General features: G+C 47.3%; 1 protein-coding gene across 4 annotated transcripts in view; it reads left to right on the forward strand.

Moving 5' to 3' along the window:
• VPS72 (vacuolar protein sorting 72 homolog) overlaps positions 1-26,351 on the forward strand; it is a 62,012-nt gene that overhangs the window by 1,081 nt on the left and 34,580 nt on the right. The window lies entirely within an intron of this gene.

Genomic DNA, 26,351 nt, shown 5'->3' on the forward strand with positions numbered 1-26,351 from the left:
TTTAATCAACAGGTGAAAATAATTTATCGGTCGCGCCAGACCAAAGCAAGATCACGTGAGCAAGATGCTTTTATGAAAAAGCGAACAATGAACAATAAATGAATTCATTTATAGAGAGCTTCGTAAGCGAACCTCTCTGCCAATTGCATGTACAGTGAAACCTTGACTTACGAGTTTAATTCGTTCTGTGACCGAGCTCGTAACTCAAATTGCTCGTTTCTCAAATCAAATTTCCCCATTAAAATGCATTGAAATGCTATTAATCCGTTCCAGCCCGCCAAAAACTACACCAATTTTTTTTTAAATATACAGTATATATAAAAATATCTCGCGCTTTATATTTCACCTGTATGCAGCATACAAGTTGGCAGGATGGCCTGGACTGGAGGTACGCACACTTGACTCTAAACTGTCCAGCCTGGGTTTGAATCCCGACCCAGCTATAACCTGTCATGGGTGAATCACAGGCAGGGTGATTCATCAATGGGTGTACCGCTAAACTGGGCGCCCCGTTTGCGTCCCATTAGTTGTTGGATGTTAAGGATCTCACCGTGTTTTCCACAAACTCACAAAGAGAAGGCGAGCTATCGCCGGCACTCTGAACAAGTTGTGGCCTGGCATGCTCTTCTCCTCTGCCGTTATATACGTCCTCCTCGGCATCTTTTTCCAGAAGAGCCCTGTCTCGTCACAGTTGAAGATTTGCTGGGGGATGTATCGTTCGGCTTCTATCAGTTCGGCAAAAGTTATAATAAAATCTTCAGCTGCCTTCACATCCGCCTCACCAAGTCGACAACACGCACACCTCGCTCATGTTTTTCGACGATTGCGTGTTTTATATCCAAGCACATCATCCTCTTCTTCTTCTCAGTACCGTGTTTTCCACAAAGAGAAGGCGAGCTATCGCCGGCACTCTGAACAAGTTGTGGCCTGGCATGCTCTTCTCCTCTGCCGTTATATACGTCCTCCTCGGCATCTTTTTCCAGAAGAGCCCTGTCTCGTCACAGTTGAAGATTTGCTGGGGGATGTATCGTTCGGCTTCTATCAGTTCGGCAAAAGTTATAATAAAATCTTTCTGTCTTCTACCGACTCCTCTCCGGCCTTGCACCCCCAGCTCTCTCTGTGCTCTGTCCCCCAAATATTCCTACAGGTCGCACAAGATCTGCCAGCAACCCTCTGATGGTTAAACTGCCGAAATCTCGGCTCTCTGCTCACCTTCACTCTTTCATTCCTCTTTTCTCCCGCCTCTGGAACAAACTCCCTCACTCCCTTCAATCCCACTCCTCCCTCCAGGTCTTTAAAACAGCTGTTCACCACCATCTCTTATCTTCCCCCATCCAAAACCTTGATCTTTTCTACCCCCGCTAATTCACCCCAGATCCACCTTGTTTGAAATTCCAACTTCTTTCCTGGAAGTCCTGGCAGTGTCCATATGTTTTATACCTCTCCCACCGCCCCCTTCCCATGCCCCCCCCCCCCCCCAAAGCCCTCGCCCTCTCTCAGATCTCTCGATGTCTCCATGTCTCTCGGTCCCTGCTCTCAAATGTTGTGTTTGTGTCCTCCCCCCTCTCTCCCCATCTTGTCTACCGCTCCCGATGTTATATGTTTTATGTGTCGGTTTGTCTTTCTGTGTGATTAATGTTCGCTCTTTCACGAGCCTCGATCTTGTATACAAAAAAAAAAAAAAAATAAAAATCTTCAGCTGCCTTCACATCCGCCTCACCAAGTCGACAACACGCACACCTCGCTCATGTTTTTCGACGATTGCGTGTTTTATATCCAAGCACATCATCCTCTTCTTCTTCTCAGTTATAATAAAATCTTCAGCTACCTTCACATCCGCCTCACCAAGTCGACAACACGCACACCTCGCTCATGTTTTTCGACGATTGCGTGTTTTATATCCAAGCACATCATCCTCTCTTCTTCTCAGTTATAATAAAATCTTCAGCTGCCTTCACATCCGCCTCACCAAGTCGACAACACGCACACCTCGCTCATGTTTTTCGACGATTGCGTGTTTTATATCCAAGCACATCATCCTCTTCTTCTTCTCAGTTATAATAAAATCTTCAGCTACCTTCACATCCGCCTCACCAAGTCGACAACACGCACACCTCGCTCATGTTTTTCGACGATTGCGTGTTTTATATCCAAGCACATCATCCTCTCTTCTTCTCAGTTATAATAAAATCTTCAGCTGCCTTCACATCCGCCTCACCAAGTCGACAACACGCACACCTCGCTCATGTTTTTCGACGATTGCGTGTTTTATATCCAAGCACATCATCCTCTTCTTCTTCTCAGTTATAATAAAATCTTCAGCTACCTTCACATCCGCCTCACCAAGTCGACAACACGCACACCTCGCTCATGTTTTTCGACGATTGCGTGTTTTATATCCAAGCACATCATCCTCTCTTCTTCTCAGTTATAATAAAATCTTCAGCTGCCTTCACATCCGCCTCACCAAGTCGACAACACGCACACCTCGCTCATGTTTTTCGACGATTGCGTGTTTTATATCCAAGCACATCATCCTCTTCTTCTTCTCAGTACCGTGTTTTCCACAAAGAGAAGGCGAGCTATCGCCGGCACTCTGAACAAGTTGTGGCCTGGCATGCTCTTCTCCTCTGCCGTTATATACGTAAATGTTATAAGCAAAATATATCTGCCGTTATAAACAAAAATGCAGCGATATACGGCAGAGATACTGTACTTGCACGGCAAGATAACCACGTGACCGGGTGGCGAAAGCTCGTAACTCAGATCTCGGCTCGCATCTCAAAGCAATAAACCGCCCGAGCGACGGCTCGTATCTCGAAAAACTCGTAAGTTGGGGCACTCGTAAGTCAAGGTTCCACTGTATATGTAAATCCATTCAAAATTTCATTTTCATTTCAAATTTCACAAAAAAAAAAATTCAAATTTTTCCCCATTCCCGTGGGAACAAAATTTCATGTTGTCATTTGAGATGTCCCTTCCATGATCTGCCATCTTGTCCCTTCCATGATCCACCATCTTGTCCCTTCCATGATCCGCCATCTTGCTCACGTGATCTTGCTTTGGTCTGGCGCGACCGATAAATTATTTTCACCTGGTGATTAAAAAATATATATATATATATATGAATTCATTTATTCATTTATTGTTTTCATTTTATTTTTACCCCTGCTCTAGCAGGGAAAATGGCCTTAAAATGCATGTTGTTGTTGTTGTTGTTCCCCATAATGTGCCAAGTTTCAAATTTTTCCATTCAGTGGTTTCTGCGAAATAATTTTTTAATTATTTGCTTTTAATCCAAAATGGCTGCCATACCATGTGACCTATGACATCACAATTATCATAAAAACATTCTGCATGGGTGTCACTCCTACCCTGACAGTTTAGTCTCAATTGGACATACTAGGGCATGCCCGTACTATATATATATCTAAAATTATATCCCCCCCCCTCTATTTACATGAAATGGTTTGGTCCAAAGCGAACGGCTTGCGAGTACGGTGACAATCCCCCCCCCCTCTATTTACATGAAATGGTTTGGTCCAAAGCGAACGGCTTGCGAGTACGGTGACAATCCCCCCCCCTCTATTTACATGAAATGGTTTGGTCCAAAGCGAACGGCTTGCGGAGTTTGGTAAAGAAATCGCCATAGCGTGCACGTAATTAGTTTTAAAACATAGTTTAACGGCAACATAGTTTGCCAACGTGAAATAAATGAATACGCTCTCAAATGTGCCGTCCGAGGCAGAGTCTGTTCGCCACGTTCGGCACACGTGATAGCTCGCTGCCCTCTGATTGGTTGAATCGTTTTTTGGACATAGCTCGGTAACTACTTCTCCGATTAATATGTCGCAAATTAGTTTTAATTAGTTTTACAACATAGTTTAACGGCAACATAGTTTGCCAACGTGAAATAAATGAATACGCTCTCAAATGTGCCGTCCGAGGCAGAGTCTGTTCGCCACGTTCGGCACACGTGATAGCTCGCTGCTCTCTGATTGGTTGAATCGTTTTTTGGACATAGCTCGGTAACTACTTCTCCGATTAATATGAAACCTTGAAAAGGCACATCCTCGGGTCCCCAGCAATATACCTGGCAAGTTTAAAGTATATCGGACCCGTGGTTGTCGAGAAACAGCGGTCACAGACATACATACATACATACATACATACATACATACATACATACATACATACACACAGAGATTACTGGAATTATAGATAGATGGTTGCTGAGAAAAACGAGGTTTAGCCGGGATGGACGGACGGACAACCCAAAAACATAATGCCTTTTGTTCCTGAGTTTTTTGCGAATTAAAGAAACTTCAGTTAACAATAAAAAAAACAAAATTTATATGGAAATTAAATATTTTACAATCATTTTAAATATCGACTTGAAATACATTTGTGAGAAATATCACAATGATTGTAGATTACGAGTTGAACATGGAAAAATGTCCTTTATTTAAATGACGCCGATGCGGGATGAAAACAGAAAAGAGGAACATGACCTCGAATGTGGATTCTGGAACTACAGTCACGTGAGAAAGTAAGTACACCCCATGTAAAGTTTTGACTTTTTCAACATATTTCAACATACAGCTATTTGATCTTCATTTCAACAATATTGATAGATAAAGGTGATATCACATAACAAATATAATGAAACATTTACATTTTGTAGTCCATTGTATAATTTAAATAAACATAAATGCAAATTTCACATGTGGAAAAAGTAAGTACACCCTTGGCTCTAATAGGTGGTATTGCCCTCTTTGGCAGAAACAACCTCAAGTAGGCGTTTCTTATAACTGTCTACCAGTCTCTCACATCGACTGGGAGAAATTTTTGCCCACTCCTCCATGCAGAATTATTTCAGTTGTGCGATGTTTGAGGGGTTTCTTGCATGCACAGCTCGTTTCAAATCCCCCCACAAGATCTCGATGGGATTTAGATCTGGGCTTTGACTTGGCCATTCCAGAACCCTCCATTTCTTTCTTTTCAGCCATTCCTTGGTGGATTTACTGGTATGTTTAGGATCATTGTCATGTTGCAAGGTCCACCTTCGGTTGCGCTTCAACTTTCCGACAGATGGCCTCACATTATCCTCAAGCACCCTCTGGTACAATGAGGAATTCATAGTGGATTCTATGATGGTGAGCTGCCCAGGCCCTGATGCAGCAAAGCTGCCCCAAACCATAATATTTCCACCACCATGCTTTACAGTTGGTATCAGGTTCTTGTGGTCAAATGCTGTCTTTGGTTTTCGCCAAACATGTCTTCTGGTACTGTGGCCAAATAGCTCTACCTTTGACTCATCTGTCCAGAGCACATTGTTCCAGAAGTGCTGGACTTTGCCTAGGTGTTCAATGGCAAACTTTAGTCTTGCCCTGATGTTCTTTCTTGAAAGCAAAGGTTTCCCTCCTGGCACACCTCCCATGTAGATCAAATTTGTGCAGCCTCTTTCTCATGGTAGACTCGTGCACTTTGACATCAACAGTGGCAAAGAGCTACCTGTAGGTCCCGTGATGACATTCTGGGGTTCTTAGAGACTTCTTTCAGCATCTTGCGGTCTGCTCTCGGGCTGAACTTGCTGGGGCGGCCTGGCCTGAACAAGTTGGCAGTTGTTTGGAATCTTCTCCACTTGTAGATGATCTTCTGGACAGTCGAATGATTGATTTCAAATTGTTTGGAGATCTTTATAAATCCCTTCCCAGACTCATAGGCATCTATAACCTTCTTTCTGAAGGCCTCAGAGAGCTCTTTTGATCTAGGCATGGTGACGCTGCACACTTCAACAACAAAGAGCAAACCAAACTAAATGTCTGAGGTTTAAATAAGACAGGTTCCTCCAAGATCCTCTCTAATGATGTTCTAATCATTTGCACCTGAGCTGGTGCACCTGATTCTAATTTTAGGTGGTTGAAGTCGTGATAAATGTAGGGGTGTACTTACTTTTTCCACATGCGGAATTTGCATTTATGCTTATTTAAATTATACAATGGACTACAAAATGTAAATGTTTCATTATATTTGTTATGTTATATCACCTTTATCTATCAATATTGTTGAAATGAAGATCAAATAGCTGTATGTTGAAAAAGTCAAAACTTTACATGGGGTGTACTTACTTTTTCATGTGACTGTATGTCTGGTCACAGTGCTTTGTTTTCTATGTTCCTGCTGGATGGGATCATCAGGTCATATGTGAGCATTATGTTCTTGTTTTCAATGATTGCTTTTGGTTCATGTTTACACGGGTTTTGTGGAACTAGGGTATTGAAATTTCTGCAGATGTGCCAGTGGATTACTCGACATACCTTGTTATGCCTTTGGGTGTACAGCTGCTCTGACATCGCTTTTTTACATTCAGATAGGAGGTGACTTGTGTTTTTTGTTTCTACATTGCAGAACCTATTTATTATTTCATCTTGTATTTTTCTTTTGTCTTTTTTGAAATTGTTGGTGCTGTATTTGTTGCTGTTTTGGTTTTGGTGTGTGACATTTTCCAATCACACCTGTTGTTGGAATTTTTTTGCAAGGTGATACCTTTTCTGGTATGCTTGAACACATTGTATTCAGTAGTCAGTTGAGCCTTCATGTATTCTGCTTATCCTACAATCGTCGCTCTGTGCTCTTGATTTTGTTCCATCGGGCTGCCACCTCCTTTCCTCAGCAGGTACATTATTGGGATGCACTGATACAAAGACTGGATTTTAAAAAAACATTAAAAATTCAAAATCCTAAGGTTGTCCTTGCTTTGTTAAAATAATTATCATGACTAAATCACAGCGATTTTTTTTCATAATCGCAACTACTCTCGTTTTCGATACATCAAAGATAAATCCGACATAAGGCCGAGAAAAATATATTTCCGGTCTCTGGTCAGCGCGCGCATCGATTTTGACCCTGCGCGTCAACAATTTTTTTTTCAAATTTGGTATCGACGTTCGCGCACGGTTCTCCCCTACAAAACTGCGTTTAGTTTGTCCAGATCCAACCAGCCGTTCCAAAGATATGAGTAGTTTTGTGTGCCGTGACATCATGAATCCAATAGGGAAGTTGCATGTGACGTCATCGTCTTAGTCACGTGACCGCTTGGGTGGCAAAACATTGCTTCTGCCACCATACGTCATGGCGGCAATTTGAAACTCGTCTCACATATAAATTGCCCCCTACACGATGGTAAAGAGTTGTGCTGTCGGATATACAGCCCGATTTCATCCGGACGACACAACGCTAAAACGGTTTCATAGCTGCCTTGACTGCAGCTCTCAGGTGAGAATATGGCTCATGAGGTTGTTACCTTCGCTCGCGAAGTGAAAAGCAGGATTAGGCATTTGGTTACGTACATGTGGAGTGTGTATGGCGTACGTGTGGCGTACGTGTGGCGTACGTGTGGTGGCGTACTTGTGGAGTACTTGTGGCGTCCGTGTGGAGTGTGTGTGGCGTCCGTGTGGAGTGTGTGTGGCGTACTTGTGGAGTGTGTGTGGCGTACGTGTGGAGTGTGTGTGGTGTACGTGTGGCGTACGTGTGGAGTGTGTGTGGCATACTTATGGTGTACGTGTGGCGTACTTGTGGAGTGTGTGTGGCATACATGTGGTGTACATGTGGAGTGTGTGGCATACGTGTGGCGTACGTGTGGAGTGTGTGTGGACCGTGGAGTGCGTGTGGCGTACTTGTGGGTCCACACGGGTCCACAGGCAGATGACACAGCCTCTGTTTCTCGCAATACCGCGAAAACGCCTCAACGGGCAAGCTACGGGCATAAACTGACAGGTCCGTTTGACGAAACGACAGCTTTCCCGCCATGTTGTTTATGCCACCCAAGATGGCGGCCGGAACCGGTTGCCATGGACGACGCCCACGCGATGCAAGGCCTCTATCGGCTGGATATTGTCATTTATTGAAACGAAGACGTTCTTTGGCGGGTTCGTGTGAAGCAACCAGAAGGCCTAGAGAGCTGTGGGTGGTCTCGTTAGTTAGGCCTGGATCCTATCTCGTTTGTCATGAAGTAGTAAGTGTCTGTGATAATCTGGTGGACAGGGAGAAGAGATCGTGGGAGACCATCGGCCTGTTACACCACTTGCGCATGCGCAGTGTTGACGCGATCGACGCATTGGAATGATTAACGGTACAGCGAGGCGATCTCGAGATTGAAATGGCAGTCTATAATGTGCTTGAAGAACTTAATAATTTTCAGTATAAATACATTTTAAAATAACTTAAGCTTGTGTTCATTATTTACAAAAACAAGTACAAAAAGTTTTAATTAAAACAAAAGCCGCGTCGATGTTACACAATGCCTAGATGCAGCTGTGCCTATAATGTCGATGTTATAGGCACAGGACATTCCTATTGATTCGATTACTTGATGTTATTTTTGTGCAAAGTGAAAATATATCTCGGCAATTCCCATGTGTGGCGACGAATTTTTAATATATCTCGGCATTTTCCCGTCTGTTATTTCAGGCGGTGTATGACTGACCATGCCGCGATTTAAAATATATATATCTCGGCAATTTCCCGTGTGTGGCGACACGTGAACGAAGCTATGCTCCTCTCTCCACATTATTGTGATGACGTATAAATTAAATATTTCGTCGTGACGATTGTCATCAAATGGACGAATTTTTAATGTATCTCGGCATTTTCCCGTCTGTTATTTCGGGTGGTGTATGACTGACCATGCCGCGATTTAAACAAAATATATATATCTCGGCATTTTCCCGTCTCTTATTTCGGGCGGTGTATGACTGACCATGCCGCGATTTAAAAAATATATATCTCAATGGACTTGAAGTTACAGGCCTTTGAGAATTCATTTCGTTCTATAAAGGGCAACTTTCATCGGATTTTCTTCCCGTTTTTTTTCAACCGAGTCTAAAACTATGTTAGCGACTGTGAAAAATGAAATGATACATCGAATTTGATTTGAAAGAAAACTGTGTGAGAGAGCAAGACACCACGGGCCTACAAAACAGGCCTCAAAGCTATGCGAGTTAATAAAATGGTGGATATTTGTTTATATGAAGCCTCTCCCACAATGGGTGGAGCTATGGTTCCCAGAATGGGTGGAGCTTTGAGGTTTTGTCTTCTCTGCAAGAACAACAAGAACAAGAAGAAGAAGAGCAAGAACAAGAACAACAGCAGAGGGCACTCTATGAGCAGCGTCTGCGACGCGGCTAAAAAGGCCTACAAGTCCCATTGGCTGTCTTTAATTTTTCTCTGGACGGCGCCACAGCAGATGACGAGGACCGCAAGGCATGAGGACACAAAAAACACCTCTATATGTGCAATCCATGCTTTTCAAAAAAAAAAACCAAAAAAAAAAACCTCATCGCCGCATCAATTCTGGCACTTTGGTCTGACCAGAGACCAGCAATATATTTTTTTCGGCCTAATCACAGTTGAGAAGTGATTAAACATACATGAAAACACCCACTGTGAACGTCTGTCAAATTAAGTATCAAGGTCTTGTAATCAATAATGGTTCTGTTGTAGTTATCGTAAAGGATCCCTCCATGCGGGCACAAATGCAGACACAGGGAGAAATAAATGAAAGTAAAAATGTGGTTTATAGTGTTAGCTGGTACTCAGCTCTGGTCTCTTCAAGCGGCCCTCGGACCCTGGTGGTCGTCTAACGGGTCCCCGAGTTTCTGCGCGAGAAACGCACAATGGCGCGAACTCGTGCCGCATCCAGCCGCCCGCGCAAGGCAGCCAAACATCTCTCCTCCACCGTTTTACTCTCCACAAAGCTCCGCTGTTTCTCACCGAGCATGAAGCGCAGCTGTCACAAAGCCAGTACCAACGAGCGGAAAATATCCATCTGCTCGCTTGAAGCCCCGCACCGGGAGCGCGCGAACGCGATCGCCAAGCCCCGCACAAAAGAGAGGAGATGGGGAATACAAATCGACTGCTTGTCACGAGCCCTGGATAAGAGAGAGAGTATAACTGTGACTGCTCGTCATGAAAGCCAGCCCAGAAGAGAGCGAAAATGGTGGCCTTTCGCCTTTTAACTCCTGATGTTGGAATGTTCTTTTTGACGTCGCACTCTTACCAATCAACGAGCGCCACCCACTCACCCCTATCGTTCTTTACCCAATCATTCTTCAGGGCATGGCCTCACGACCACCCTTGGCACCCATCGTGAAGATTCGACTAGGTGGTGTTAGTGGTGTCTGGGAATCGTCGGCGATTGTTATTCAATGTAAGTGCTGATCGCATGGCTGATATTGTAAGTGTCATAAGGAACAAAGGGAAAAAATACAGGGGTGACTACACACAGTGAATCTATCCTTATACCCTCACTATTTAGCATAGCTCCACTCCTCGCGTGGAGACACATATACACTTCCACGACATCCGGGTCTACTTGGTTACATCGAGGTGTCTACACGGCATACGGAGCACGCTAATCTATACAATTCCACCTTGACCAAGGTATTTCATTACCTACCCTCACAAACGTAACAGACCCCCCGCCCCCCTCCCAGAACCGTAGCTCCTGCAAGGTTCACTGCAGGCGTTACCCTTCCAGCCTCAACATTTACCAACTCACACTTAATTAGCCTATGCAATAAATTAGGAAGGGTTGTGGGAAGCGAGCCATAGCTAACTTACTTGTTCTCCTTAACGTTCTACACCCCTTAAGCAACAATTCACATATTTACACCGTCGAGTTCTCAATCAATTCCTGGGGTGGGTAAAAAATGTCAACACACAAAATCTACCTTAACCACAAAACCTTAATAACATTCAAAAATATTTGTAAAACAGTGTATCCCTCTAAAGACCATGTCCCCTGGTGGATGCCACAATGCTCAACGTTACCTGCGGAGCCTTCCCAAATTTCCACGGGCCCTGTCCTTCTGATACAGGTGAGTGACATGGCTTGGTGGATCCTCCCCCATTTACTCACACAAATCCCAATAATCAGTCACACACACACATACTTATCCAGTAATCAAAACCACTCATTCTAACCCCTCTGCAAGATGATGGCTTAAATGTCATTACACACATGTTGATCCTCAACTAGGCAGCGGGGAGGTACCGTACAAGCAAGATGGTGGAGGCGCTTCAGGCTGTGGTGCCCGCAGTCTCAAAAGCAAATGCCCGACTTGCGACTTCTTCACCCCGTCCTTCAATTCTCGGCCCCGTGACAGCCAAACAACTCCTTAGCTGTCATCCCGCCGGGAAGGTCTCCGCACCAGGCTCCTTCGGCCTCAGGCTCTCATAGCTTCCGGGTCGTCAGGGGTCTCCATACCTCAAAGTGCCCAACCCGACCCCCTGCCGACGGGTTTCCAATTTCCAGACGCTGCCGGGAGCAAATTACCTCGGGGGTGGGGGGGGGGGCGCAGTCACCGCTCCTCCAGAGCTTGATCCGTACCTGTGGACACACACAGCTTTCCCACCCACAAAATCCACAATGACATTTCCTCCCCCGCTGCCATTCAATTCTGAAAGACTCATGCCATAAAGATGTTTATCGTGTTCCTATACTGCCATGGCCTGCGTACACGTGAATTTCCCATTCACATTCACTCTTCAATCACATCTCCATTTCCATTCTCCCGACCACACAAAAACACAAAACCTTCATACATCACAAACGCCCACCCACAAGACACTTTGTGGCACACAAACCAATCCACTCATCGACCATGTCATCACCCTCACCCACCCCCACTCCAAATTACTCGTCCCATTTTCTGAGCAAGTACCGAACCCCTGGGACAATCAACATCAAGGCACCTTACCTTATGTGCGGGTCGTCGCAGGTTGGTCGGGTCCAAGAGTGCCATCCACCCTACCAAATTCCAAATTTGTCCCATGGGGCCAATCAATTTCCCCCAAATTTCCTTTTATCCGACTGTACGGGCAAGCATGTGGATCCGCCTCCTCCGGTGACCTTTCCTACACTACTACCCTTGGCTATGACAGCTCCGCCCCACTACCGTACGAGGGCCATCGGGTAAGTTGAGCAGCCGAACCGCCAACATGGCCCACGAGTGTCCATAAGGGTGCGACCCCCCCACCCCCATCCATTCTTCGCCCCCCCCTGCGAGGAACACAGCTGCTCTAGCCCAAGCTGGCCAATGTGGTGAGCACCTGCTGCCAACTCCGCCATTCCCAAGGCCCTGGACCTGAGGGGCCTGGTCGAGTGCGTGGCATCCACGTCACATCCCCTGCACCTCACATCCCCAGTCCGAGCACATGCAGCCCCCAGTGCCCACCCACATATGACCACGCCCAAGGTCTAGTGGACAGCCGTGTTCAACAGGAGACTCCATCCCAGAAGACATGGTCTGCACACCTCGGCCACCCATAACACCATGTTGACCCTCAGACTGCCCAACTCAATCCCGACAACTCCGCAACCCAATATTGGTGCTGTCGCCTCCATAGCCAGTTGAAATCTGTGTCCTGCTACTCTATCAATTTTGTCCCAGTCTCCAACACTTTGGTCGAACACACCTGGATCAATAATGGTTTCACTGGTTTCAGTGTCCACCTGGCCTCACAAAATTCACCCTTAAATTTTCAACTAACCTTCAAATTACCTGTGCCAATTTATTTTTCACATTTCACTGTCTTCACCAAAGAAGGGTGCTTCTCCATACACTTGCTAGCCGAGCACGGCCCCGTATGCTCGGCTCGTTCCAATTTCCCGATTTAATTCCATGGCTCTCTTCCCAAGCCGAGAGTCCACAAATCACAACGGATCGTCTGTGGAAGATCATCCTCACACCATCACGTTCCACAGATGCTCCAATGGTTGTCCGGTGGGCTATATCTTACCTGTCCAGGCGGATCAACCCGCGTCCATAGACCAGCACAGCATGTCTGTCCCAGAGTCTCAGGGAGAGGCTGCCAGGGTGCACGCCCGGGTGGTCACCAAATCGCCCCTCCCCTTCCGATTTCCCCCCCTCACCCCTACCCCTCAAATCTACCCCTCCCTTTCAAAACTCCTTCCTCACCATTTTTCTTCAATTCTCCCCTCTCACCCCTCCTCCTCAAAGTTGCCTCTTAACTCCTCCACATAGCTGCCTCCTCCCTGCTTCCTCTCCCTTCCAACCCATACCTCCACATCCTCCAACCTTCTACTTCACTCTACTGCCCCTCAAACAACTCCTCCCTGTGCCTCATCCCATCACCATCGAACCTTTTGTCCTCCTCATCCTTCCCCTTCTCCTAGCTCTTCTGCAATCTCCGACACACTGTCAACAGCTCTCCCTACCTCCCGCTCTCCACCATCACCTTTCTCTACCCCTCCCCTCCCATGTCCTGTATCCGATGCGATGCCTCCCATGTCCTGTACCAGACCTGATCTACTTAACAGAAACTTTCCTCCTTCAAGATGTCTCTGATTCCTTAAAATCTCTTTCTGGTTACTCCCTCCTCCGTTATAATATACCTTAGCCTTGTCCTGGTGGTGGGGTTGCTATCTTTATCAAAAACTCTCTTCCTCCATAGTCACGATTCAAACTTTTTGTATTGATGAGAAAATATGTTTCTGAAATTTAATCAAGCGAAGATAAGTTGCACCCTTTTAATGGAACGAAAACCGATTTCTAGCTGCTTTTCCACCTGCTGCACACAGCCTATGAAGGTGGCACAGGAATGTGGAATTTATTGGTTCATCGTTTGACATTTGCCGTTTTTTTTTTGTTTTTTTTCTTTTGCCCAAGTCATTCACTAGTGAAGTGTAGGTGCGCTCTCCGTGCCTGAAGTCAACAAAATTTTTATACTTACATTATTTGCTAACTGCTAAAAGGTATCCCCACCCAGGTCATACGATCCTCTTCAACTAAAGTATCAAACAAGCCTGGCTACGCCATTATTAGACTATCAGTCTTGTTTATATGTCTCTCCCCCTCCCCTCTCTCCTCTCCAATCCCCTCTTCCCCCCCACCCCACCACACCTCCCATCCCCCCTCCCCATCGCCTCCCCTCACAACTCACCTCCTCTCCCTTCCCCCCCTCTCTTCATATTACAGTCACGAAGCAACTCTTGCCGGGGTACCTTTGCTCATATCATAATAATACCTTCAGTTTTATTGTTAAACACCACACAAAATTCCGAAGACGAAGGATAATGTATATGGTTTACAAAAGATTATTGATTATTATTATTATTATTATTTAGGCATCCACTTATGGTGATATAGACCTATGAGGTAAGTGAAAGTTTGAAGCAGGGGCTTGAACCCTGGTACTGTTATACAAACTCATCCTGCCTTCAACTGGCTATGACTGCGGTGCATCGCCACTGCTATCGATGATGGATTAGGCGTGTAGTCATCAGCTACTAGGATAATTGGCAAACTAGATGGTATTCATAGCATACTTACCCTGCACAGTCAACTCGGTGCGAGCCAACTCTTCTATTTTTAAATATATATTTTTTCTTTGATCTCATATGGCTGCCAGACCACGTGAGCGATGACAACATAAATTTATATTCTCTAATATAATTGTTGCATAGATCATGCTCAATACATTTCAAACTGATCAGACTAAGCATTGTCCCTGTCGAATTGTGACATCATAATTACGGCACCAATGACGTCATCATTAACAACACCTATTCCGAATATGGAGATAATGGAGTTCTTAACAATGAACCACTTTTCAATTTTTTCCAAAGAGCAGTTTTGGAGACATAGAGGTGCAACGTTTTTTGTTTTTTTCAACATGGTGCCTGTACCACATGACCTATGACATCATGATTATCATTAAAATATTCTCTAGGAGGTGGTGCTCCTATGGATTCGTGTCCTGAAACACTATTCGTGTCCATCAGACCAACAGTTGCTGAGAATTTTTTTTTGTAATGATCGGATAAGTGTTTTACTGGATGACATAACGAAAGCACCAATGACATCATCATTAACATATTGTTGTGGATATGAGAATGGTTTTTTTTTTGTTGTTGTTATTGTGTAAATTGTTGTTAGAATATCGCCCTCCTTGCTCCAGTGTTGTATAAAGGTCAAAGGGCGTTCCCGTAGTTGGTTCCATAAAGCATACATGAAGGACACCATAATACCCCTGTTCAGTAGTTTATTTCCTTATTCTGTGTATTAGGTTAAGGCTTTGTCTTCCAGTAAGATGACACTCCATTGCACCAAGTGAAATAAGATAGATTCCCTTTCATTCCCCATTCCCACTCCCAAAACTTCTACTGCCAACTACAATAGCCGCCATTAAGCATGTGCTCAGCTCGAGGAAGAAGGGCGTGCCCGCCCATCGTCATCAAGGGTGGAGTCAGAGGGCCTGTGCCCACCAATCAGGGCCGAAGCGAGCTCACCGAGAGGCGTGTCCTGAAGGCCGGCGGCTTGATCGCCTGAGGCGCTATAAAAGCGCGTGCGCAAGAACCGAGTGTGTGGTTGGACCAAGCAAGAGAGAAGGGGGTGGTTGGACTAAGCGAGTGTGGTTGGACCAAAAGGGAGACGTGCCAAGAGAAGTGGTTGGACCAAAAGGGAGACGTGCAACGAGTGTGGTTGGACTGAGCAGGAGTTGAGTACGAGAAGAGTTGAGTTGAGAAGAGTTGAGTAAGGGATCCCGGAAAGAGCAGCTCCAGCCACCGCAAGTTCAGCCACAGCAGCAGCAGCCACAGCAGCTTCAGCCACAGCAGCTTCGGGGCCTTGACGGCAGTTTCGAACGGGGCCGCGAAGGAACGGTGGCTGCTAAACGCGCCGATCGACAAAGGGGCGGCGGCTGCTAATCCCCGACCCGACCGTGCTGCGGGTCCAGCTGAACCTTCCTCCCCCTCCAGCCATCCACCTCCTGCCATTCCTATCATCATTCCCCGCGTGAGTCTGTCTTTGTTTGTTCTGTCCCTGGGTAATAATTAAGACTGTAGGTAAGCTAATAATTGCACTGTGTCTCTGATTCTTCTGTATATTATTTTATTATCCTTCCTTCTCCTTGGTTACTTTGAGCGTGTAAATAGTAGGAATAAATTTAGTAGTACAGTGGAACCTTGACTTACGAGTTTAATTCGTTCTGTGACCGAGCTCGTAACTCAAATTGCTCGTTTCTCAAATCAAATTTCCCCATTAAAATGCATTGAAATGCTATTAATCTGTTCCAGCCCGCCAAAAACCACACCAATTTTTTTTTAAATATACAGTATATATAAAAATATCTCGCGCTTTATATTTCACCTGTATGCAGCATACAAGTTGGCAGGATGGCCTGGACTGGAGGTACGCACACTTGACTCTAAACTGTCCAGCCTGGGTTTGAATCCCGACCCAGCTATAACCTGTCATGGGTGAATCACAGGCAGGGTGATTCATCAATGTGTGTACCGCTAAACTGGGCGCCCCGTTTGCGTCCCATTAGTTGTTGGATGTTAAGGATCTCACCGTGTTTTCCACAAAGAGAAGGCGAGCTATCGCCGGCACTCTGAACAAGTTGTGGCCTGGCATGGCATGAACATGAAAACATGAACATGAAATGTTCGACATGAACATGAAATTTTCCAAAATAACCAAAATGCGAAAACAAAAATGCAGCGCTATACGGCAGAGATACTGTACTTGCACGGCAAGATAACCACGTGACCGGAACCCACCTGGCGGCGTAAACTCAAAATAACCAACATGCGAAAACAAAAATGCAGCGCTATACGACAGAGATACTGTACTTGCACGGCAAGATAACCACGTGACCGGAACCCACCTGGCGGCGTAAACTCAAAATAACCAACATGCGAAAACAAAAATGCAGCGCTATACGACAGAGATACTGTACTTGCACGGCAAGATAACCACGTGACCGGAACCCACCTGGCGGCGTAAACTCAAAATAACCAACATGCGAAAACAAAAATGCAGCGCTATACGACAGAGATACTGTACTTGCACGGCAAGATAACCACGTGACCAGAACCCACCTGGCGGCGTGAACTCAAAATAACCAACATGCGAAAACAAAAATGCAGCGCTATACGACAGAGGTACTGTACTTGCACGGCAAGATAACCACGTGACCGGAACCCACCTGGCGGCGTGAACTCAAAATAACCAACATGCGAAAACAAAAATGCAGCGCTATACGACAGAGATACTGTACTTGCACGGCAAGATAACCACGTGACCAGAACCCACCTGGTGGCGTAAACTCAAAATAACCAACATGCGAAAACAAAAATGCAGCGCTATACGACAGAGATACTGTACTTGCACGGCAAGATAACCACGTGACCGGGTGGCGAAAGCTCGTAACTCAGATCTCGGCTCGCATCTCAAAGCAATAAACCGCCCGAGCGACAGCTCGTATCTCGAAAAACTCGTAAGTTGGGGCACTCGTAAGTCAAGGTTCCACTGTATTTCCAACCTTTTTGTCTTCTTCTTCTTCTTCACATCCATGTCGCCTTTGTCTTTTCCCTATTGAATACCTGTGGCGCGATCCGGCCAACATTCGGGAATCGGGTTAGTCGGGGTAACTGTTAGGGCCGCGGGGCCATCCGCTCGGCAAACCAACATCTTATCCTGGTCCGTAACAATTGGTGTCAGGAGTGTCTGATTCGGACCTGAAGCGCTTAGCGCGCTCAAATTACGAGTGGCCCAAAATTGTATTTTATAAAATCCTAAATTTGAAAGTCGCGCCATGGCTGGTCAAGGCGACGGGATGCCGGTGGGTGAGCTAGAAGAGGGGTTAGGGGTAACCCAGGATCAGAGGGAGGAAATGGAGGAGAACAATGAGGAGATGGTTGAGTAGGTTTCAGGCGCGCAAAATGGCGCCCTCGCGCACGTGGTTGGAGGGCCCCAAAATGGCGGCGCCGCGGAGGGCGAGCCCGCGGTGGCGGCTGCGGACGCTGGGCAAACCGGGTTTGACCTCAGATTATTCTTGACCCAACTGAATGCAAAAATGGATAGGATGGGGGGCCAAATGGGGGCAATGAGGGACGAAGCGAGGGGTACCAGCGAACAGTTGGGAAATAAATTTGAGGGTTTAGACAAGAAATTTGAAGGGTTAGACAATAATTTTAAGGGGTTGGACAGTAAATTTGAGGGGTTAGACAACGGGATAAAAGAGGTGAAGAATGGGTTAACAGGGGTGGAAAATAGAATGGCTGCCCAGGAGAATCAGATAGAGGGGGTGAAAAATGGGTTAAGGGGGCTAGAAGATAGGATGGAAGGCAAATTGCGGGAAGTAGGGGAGCAATCCGCCCGGGAAATCAAACGGATGGGGAACCAGATAGAGGAGGTGAAAATCGGGTTAGAATGTAAATTGGATGCTCAGAGGGATGAATTGGGACAGATGAGGGTGGCATCTACAAAAGAGATGGAGGAGATGAAGGAGGAGATACGACGAGGTGTAAGCGAGGAGGTCTCGGGGGTACGCGAGGAGGTCTCGGGGGTACGCGAGGAGGTAAAGCGAGGCGAGAAGCGTATGGAAAAAGAGGTGAGAAATGGGACGGCAAGGTTACAAGGCGGCATGGAGGACCTGACGCAGGAGGTGGAGCAGCTGACGGTGGGACAGACGGAGTTAGTGGAGCAGGTTCAAAAGAACACTGCGGTACTAGGAGGGTTAAAGGCAACACAAAAAGACATCAGAGACGACATGATAGCGACGGAGGCAATGTCAGATGGTACGTGAGGGACTGACAACGAGGTTGGACGAGGTGACAGAAGTAATGGAGACAAAGGACCGGGAGGTGAGGACGCACATAGAGACGGTCAAGGTAGCCTTAGAGGACGAAATTGAGGAGACGCACCGGGAAATAAAAGAGGTGAAGCAAAAGTTAGTGGAAGAGGAGGTGAGTGAAATTAAGAAGAGATGGAGGGAAACTAAGAGGGAGATAGAGGAGGAGGTGATGGAATATGTACAAGGTCGGTGCTCAAATCGTGATGGTGTGCTCGCTAACCAAATAAAGAGTTTGCAGGTGGCGAAGGAGGTGCGGAGACGAGGTGCCAAGGTGAGTGGCGATATACGTGGAAATGTATATGATGTGAGGGGAGCTTCAGTCGGCTTGGGGGTTGATTTGGATCCGGGTGTTCGTGAGAGGCCGCTGGAGAAGTGTGTGACGGGTACGGTGTGCGAAAGAGGAGGTGTGCGAGAATGTCCGACACTGGGGTGTGTGAGGAAAAAGTGCGCACCGAGGAGTGATTGTGCTGTCGAGAGTGAGTTGGTCGTAGCGCGTGTGCGAGGGAGCACATGGAAGCGCGTAGTGGGGAGTGTTACAGAGGATGTAACAAAAGAGTGCACACCTGTGGTGAGTGTTACAGAGGAAGTAACGAGAGAGTGTGCGCAAGAGGATGCGCGAGAAAGGTGTGTAACGGACGGGTGCATGAGGAAAGAGTGCGCTGTCAAGAGTAAGGGAGAATGCACACCTGTGGTGAGTGTTACAGAGGATGTAACGGATGCATGCACGCCTGTGGTGAGTGTTACAGAGGGTGTAATGGGAGAGAGTGCACAAGAGGATGCGCGAGAAAGGTGTATAACGGACGGGTGCATGAGGAAAGAGTGCGCTGTCGAGAGTGGTGGTGAAAGTAGTGAGAGTGACACGGAGCGTGAGTTGGTTGTGGCAGGTGAGAGAGAGGATGTACACCTGGAATGGAAGGATGCACACCTGGAAAGGTAGAGCGCGTATGGGAATGCACGCTGGAATTGGTAGTGAGGCACGTGGTTGGGTGTGCAAGTGAGAGCACACCTGTGGTTGTCACAGAGGAGGTGACCGAGGAGGGGGCGCGAAGAGGTGTGTTGGTGAGGTGTGCGAACGACGAGTGTGTGCAAAAGTGTGCGGTGGTCAGGTGTGTGACAAAGTCTGTAAGCGGAATGAGTGTACCTGGGTGTGTCAGGGAAGGTGCAATGACAAAGAGCATGAAGACGGCTGGATGTATGAGCAAGGAACGGGCTGCGGGGTGTAAGCATGCAAATGGAGCATCGACGTTGAACGGGGCAGCGTTTAGGGCGACGGATAGCCGATGCGAGCACTCGGGGCGTGGTGCGCTTTGTTGGATGCTGGGCCCGGCGCGGATCGATGCTGCGTCGCTTCTCTTCGAAGCGTCGTTGCCGATTCGGGCTTGGCCCCGCCCTGCACGGTCGAGTCCGGGCCTTGTGGGGTGAGGCGACCAGTCCGGTTCAAGGGCGAGTGGGAGGAAGCGGAACGGTGCCCCCTGGCGGGGACGGGGTTCCGACCGGGGGAGATTGAGCCATCGGGCCCGGGACCGCAAGGTACCGCGCCGAGATGGTGCGTGGAATCTCGGCCCGACCAAACCACCTCCCTTGAACCGAAAGCCGGACGGATTCAACCTGCAGGCGACCAAACCACCCGAGTGGATAGTGTGCGGTGGTGAGAGTAGTGTGCGATTGTGTGCGAGATAGTGTGCGATTGCTCGGCTTTGCGAAGCCGAGTTTAATGATGTCATGACGCACCGAGGCTAGGATATAGCGGGCTGTGATTATGGTGATACTGATAGTGTTTTTGGATTCGAAATTTTGGGATCGCAAATTTTTGATTGGTTGGAATTTGGAGAGCAAAATTAATAGTGTAAGATGCCCGATGTGGTGGGATGGCAACTCTGCCATCTCTCACAGTGGGGGCAAAGGAGCACTAGAGTTATGGGGTTTGGCAGTGAAAACTAGCCCGGGAGGGTTTGGATAACGTGTAGGGATCTGGAGAAGATGACAATAGGTAACGTTAAGATTAGTTAGTGACAATGATACCGGTAGTGGGGACGCAGGTAGATTAGAGTGGATGATAATGACGTGGTATGTGCTTAGTTTAAAGGGAAGACGGGGAGCACTAAGTTTGCAGGGCAACAGGTAGATGAGATGATGCCGTGTGTGTGAGGATCGAAAGTGTATTGAGCAGGGTATGAGTAACTCATTGTGATTGTGAGTAGTATTGTGATTGCACAGGTGTGCAACTTGACAGGTGGATGGAGCAGTGTATGAGAGTGATAGTGATGTGAGTTGTGCTGACCAAATGGTCCAGGAAGGAAGGAGGGTGCAGGTGGCACCAGGTATGATTGCACAGGTGTGCAACTACAGGTGTATGGAGAATGGTTGTGTGGAATAAATGGTATGGAGTATTGGAATGGATGGTCGTGGAGTGAGTATGGTGGAAACTATGGAGTGGAGTGGATGGTGCGAAGGTGTGAATGGGGGAAGGATGGACCCCCATCACGAATACCCGGGGAGGGTAGTGTAAGTGTTAGGTAGAGGGTACAGGTAAATTGTGGTTGGATATTGGCATCTGTGGTGCGGGTAGTTGCACAGGAGAGTTGTGATGGGTGCATTAGTGTTGTGGAAATGGCTGGGCGTGTAGCCTGTTAGTGTGTGTAGTTGGTTGACACTCCGCCACTGTTAGGATGTCGGCCAGGTGAGGCCGCAGGTGGGCTCTGGGAGCCGGTAGAGTTGTTGTGGATGGGGCCCGAGGATCCGGAGGACGGACCCGGGTAGCCCAGTGCCAGAGGGCACCAAGGGGTGACAGAGCCAGGAGGGGCCTTCCCCAATTAGATAGGTTAGGGTGAGGAGCTAGGTAAGCTTGGGTGGCAACTGCAGTGGTGGAGGTGTGCAGGTGGGTAGACCTGCTGGGAGAGCTGCACGACCCAGCCCGGAAATTGTGCAAGGGCACAGGGAGTTGCATCGGGGGAGTGAGACCCCAAATTGAGAAGCACCACAGTTTGGTCAATGGGAATTGGTTTTTAGAACCCATCGTGTAAGTTGGCCAATGGATTGGCAGGGAAAGACCCCGGGTAGTGTAAAGTGTGTTAATGTCATTTAGAGGATAGTTAGGATTAAGAATCTCCTCGCACCATCTGCATCCACTCACCTGGGATGACGTACCTCCACACCATGCCAGGTTATTTTTATTATTTTTATGATGCAAATGTTTTGGAATGTGAGATGCATCATGACGTGGGTGTGACATTGTGCTTGTTGTTCCATCTCTCCCTCCTTATGAGGATTGATGATAAATTGGGTGATGGCAAATTTTGGTTAGAGGGATTGTGGAGACTAATTTGGTATAGGGGAAATATGGGGAAGACGTGACATTAGCGACGAATTTGTAAAGGTGTAGATTTTGTAAATATGGGGTAAGGGCAAGGGTAGAGTAGGTGACAGGGGGGGTGACGTACGGTAGGGACGAGCTTTCTCACTTCGCTCTCCGTACGCACTTCGCCTTGCATTGCCTGTATTGATGTGTACCCTTGTGACCTTACCCCTCGCTCATCTGTCTTTTCCCCCTTTTGTCTCCCACATGAGGACCTGTGCGCCACTGGGCGCCGAGGGGAGCGTGCGGGAGTCCACCATTGTGCGCCCGAAACTCCCAGAACCAGCTGTCTGCATCGATGCACCACATTATGGACCACATGTCTGTGGCTGAGCACCACTTATGGACCCCATGGGTTGGGGCATGGCCCCTCTGCTGGAACCGGCCATGAGGGCCCGAGATCTTGCTGGCGGACCTTGGCCACAGGGCACCGATGCCCGACAGGTGAACCATACATAGTCGGCCCCCCTGTGGGCCATAAATAAAAGAAATGGACACGGGTGCATTTTATTTTAATACAAATAGGCCACCAGCAAAGAAGATGACAACAACTGGAAGAAAGCAAATAGCCAGCAGAGGGAGCCGAAGAGCAAGAGACCACCAGCAGGGTTAGGGGTTGTTTGGTTATTTTTATTCATTGAACAGTGATGACTGTGCACCGATTGGTGCTTGAGGGTGTGTTGGTGCGTTTTGGGTGCTTTCATGGTGCGTCAATGCAGACCAGACTGTCTCCCCCCCAGAAAGAACAATCACAGGTCCTGGGTTAGTTTTGTAAATAAAAGCAGAGCCATTGTAAATAATGCTCCCCACCGTCCATGTATAGTTTGAAGACCATTCCGCAATTCGGTTAGCTGTGGGCGTGAGTCTGTTAGGTAGGGTGCAATGGAGCAGCGGGACATATTTATTTATGTTTTAAAATGGTCGCACTCAGGGTCAGGTTAAATGTAGAGGGAACTACACCTACGTGCCACACTAAAAGTTAAAGTTATAGGCCCGGGACGTGCTTAAGAGGAGGAGGGTGCAGTGTTGTGGATATGAGAATGGTTTTTTTGTTGTTGTTGTTGTGTAAATTGTTGTTAGAATATCGCCCTCCTTGCTCCAGTGTTGTATAAAGGTCAAAGGGCGTTCCCGTAGTTAGTTCCATAAAGCATACATGAAGGACACCATAATACCCCTGTTCAGTAGTTTATTTCCTTATTCTGTGTATTAGGTTAAGGCTTTGTCTTCCAGTAAGATGACACTCCATTGCACCAAGTGAAATAAGATAGATTCCCTTTCATTCCCCATTCTCACTCCCAAAACTTCTACTGCCAACTACAATAGCCGCCATTAAGCATGTGCTCAGCTCGAGGAAGAAGGGCGTGCCCGCCCATCGTCATCAAGGGTGGAGTCAGAGGGCCTGTGCCCACCAATCAGGGCCGAAGCGAGCTCACCGAGAGGCGTGTCCTGAAGGCCGGCGGCTTGATCGCCTGAGGCGCTATTAAAGCGCGTGCGCAAGAACCAAGTGTGTGGTTGGACCAAGCAAGAGAGAAGGGGGTGGTTGGACTAAGCGAGTGTGGTTGGACCAAAAGGGAGACGTGCAAAGAAAAGTGGTTGGACCAAAAGGGAGACGTGCAACGAGTGTGGTTGGACTGAGCAGGAGTTGAGTACGAGAAGAGTTGAGAAGAGTTGAGTAAGGGATCCCGGAAAGAGCAGCTCCAGCCACCGCATGTTCAGCCACAGCAGCAGCAGCCACAGCAGCTTCAGCCACAGCAGCTTCGGGGCCTTGACGGCAGTTTCGAACGGGGCCGCGAAGGAACGGCGGCTGCTAAACGCGCCGATCGACAAAGGGGCGGCGGCTGCTAATCCCCGACCCGACCGTGCTGCGTGTCCAGCTGAACCTTCCTCCCCCTCCAGCCATCCACCTCCTGCCATTCCTATCATCATTCCCCGCGTGAGTCTGTCTTTGTTTGTTCTGTCCCTGAGTAATAATTAAGACTGTAGGTAAGCTAATAATTGCACTGTGTCTCTGATTCTTCTGTATATTATTTTATTATCCTTCCTTCTCCTTGGTTACTTTGAGCGTGTAAATAGTAGGAATAAATTTAGTAGTATTTCCAACCTTTTTGTCTTCTTCTTCTTCTTCACATCCGTGTCGCCTTTGTCTTTTCCCTATTGAATACCTGTGGCGCGATCGGGTTAGTCGGGGTAACTGTTAGGGCCGCGGGGCCATCCGCTCGGCAAACCAACATCTTATCCGCGGTCCATAACAATATCTTATTCCCCATGGGGAGTAGTTCACAATGAGCCAGGTCTCAATTTTTTGCATGGAGTAGTTTCTGATATAGACGTGCGAAGGTTTTCCAAGATGGTGCCTGATCATGTGACCTATGACATAATCATCATTGACATATTCTACAGAAGTAGGTGCTGTTATGGTGAAAATGTGTCAATCAGACCTAGCAAAGGCGCAGGAGGCATGTAGGAAAATGTTCGGAGAACGCTTGGATGCAGAAGAGGGTCAGAAAGCAGTATTCAGGATTGCAAAGCACATAGCGAAAGAGAGGTGTGATGTGATGGGGGTGAGTTGCTTGAAGGATGAAGTGGGACAAATCGTTGTCGACCCAGATGGAATTAAAGGAAGATGGAAAAGATATATGGAAATGCTGTTGAATACAGAGAATGAATGGGATGGCAACATAGAGAGTAACCCAGTTTTAGGACCGGCAGAGAAGATAACTGAGAAGGAAGTTGAGGAAGCGATAAAAGCAATGAAGAGTGGAAAAGCGGAAGGGCCGACAGGAGTTGTGGGAGATATGTTGAAGGCAGCAGGAAGTTGGGGTGTGAAGAGAATGACAGAGATCTGTAATCTGGTGGTGAAAGAAGGCCGCATTCCAGTGGATTGGGAACTGAGTACCCTCGTCCCTCTATACAAGGGGAAAGGTGACCCTCTCGAGTGTGGCTCGTACCGAGCGATAAAGTTATTGGAGCATGGAATGAAGGTATTGGAAAGGGTGTTGGAGAGGAGGATAAGGAAGAAAGTGAAGATCGATGAAATGCAGTTTGGATTTATGCCAGGAAGAGGAACGACAGATGCGCTTTTCATTGTGAGGCAGTTGCAGGAGAAGTACATGGAGAAGAGGAAGAAGTTGTTTTTGGGGTTTGTTGATCTGGAGAAAGCATTCGATAGGGTTCCACGCAAAGTATTGACATGGGCATTGAGGAAGTTAGGAGTGGAGGAATGGTTGATCAGAGTAGTGATGGCAATGTACAAAAGAGCGTGCACAGCTGTAAGGACGAAGGACGGGAACAGTGGTGAGTTTGAGGTGAAGGTGGGAGTGCATCAGGGGTCGGTACTAAGTCCACTACTATATGTAGCTGTGATGGAGGTGCTAGCTCAGAACGTAAAGGAGGGTTTACCGTGGGAGTTGTTGTATGCAGATGATCTGGTGTTGATTGCGGAAAGTATGGATGGACTGAAGGAAAAGATGAACAAGTGGAAGGAATGTATGGAGACAAAAGGTCTGAAGGTGAATATCAGAAAGACGAAGGTGATGGCAAGTGGTAAAGCATGTGGTGAGGTGGAAAGAACTGGGAAGTGGCCGTGTGCTGTGTGCAGGAAGGGTGTCGGAGTGAACTCCATTCAATGGACAATGTGCGCTGAGTGGGTTCATCAAAAATGTAGTGGTCTGAGAGGGTCATTTACCAGTGTGGCAGCTACATTCAAATGTAAGGTGTGCACAGAGGGAGCTGCAGATGGAGGAAATGTTGAGTTGGAACTTGGAGACGGCGTGAAGCTGGAAGGTGTGAAAACATTTTGCTACCTCGGAGACATGCTGAATGGAGAAGGTGGATCAGACTCGGCAGTGGTTGCTCGAGTGAGATGTGCATGGAAGAAGTTTCGGGAACTGAGTGGCGTGCTGATGAGGAGGAGAGTGTCGCTGAAGCTGAAGGGAAAGGTGTATGCTGCATGTGTGAGAAGTGTTATGATTTATGGGAGCGAGACATGGGTAATGAACGTAGAGCAGCAACGAAGGCTGGAAAGGGTGGAAATGCGAATGGTTCGATGGGTGTGCAGAGTATCGTTGAGAGAGAGGAAGACAAATGATGAATTGCGAAAGATGATGGGAATATTGCCTGTGATTGATGCTGTGAAGAGGAACAGGTTGAGATGGTTTGGTCATGTGTTGAGGAAGGATGAAAGTGACTGGTTGAGAAGAGTGATGGAAATTAATGTAGAAGGAAGTAGAGGACGGGGAAGACCGAGAAAGACTTGGCTAAAGATGGTGGAAGAAGAAATGCTGGCAAGGGGGTTAACAAGGAGAGATGCAGAAAATAGAGAAAAATGGAG

Source organism: Myxine glutinosa, chromosome 2, assembly GCF_964187855.1.
Source record: "Myxine glutinosa chromosome 2, kmMyxGlut1.1, whole genome shotgun sequence".
Lineage (NCBI taxonomy): Eukaryota > Metazoa > Chordata > Myxini > Myxiniformes > Myxinidae > Myxine > Myxine glutinosa.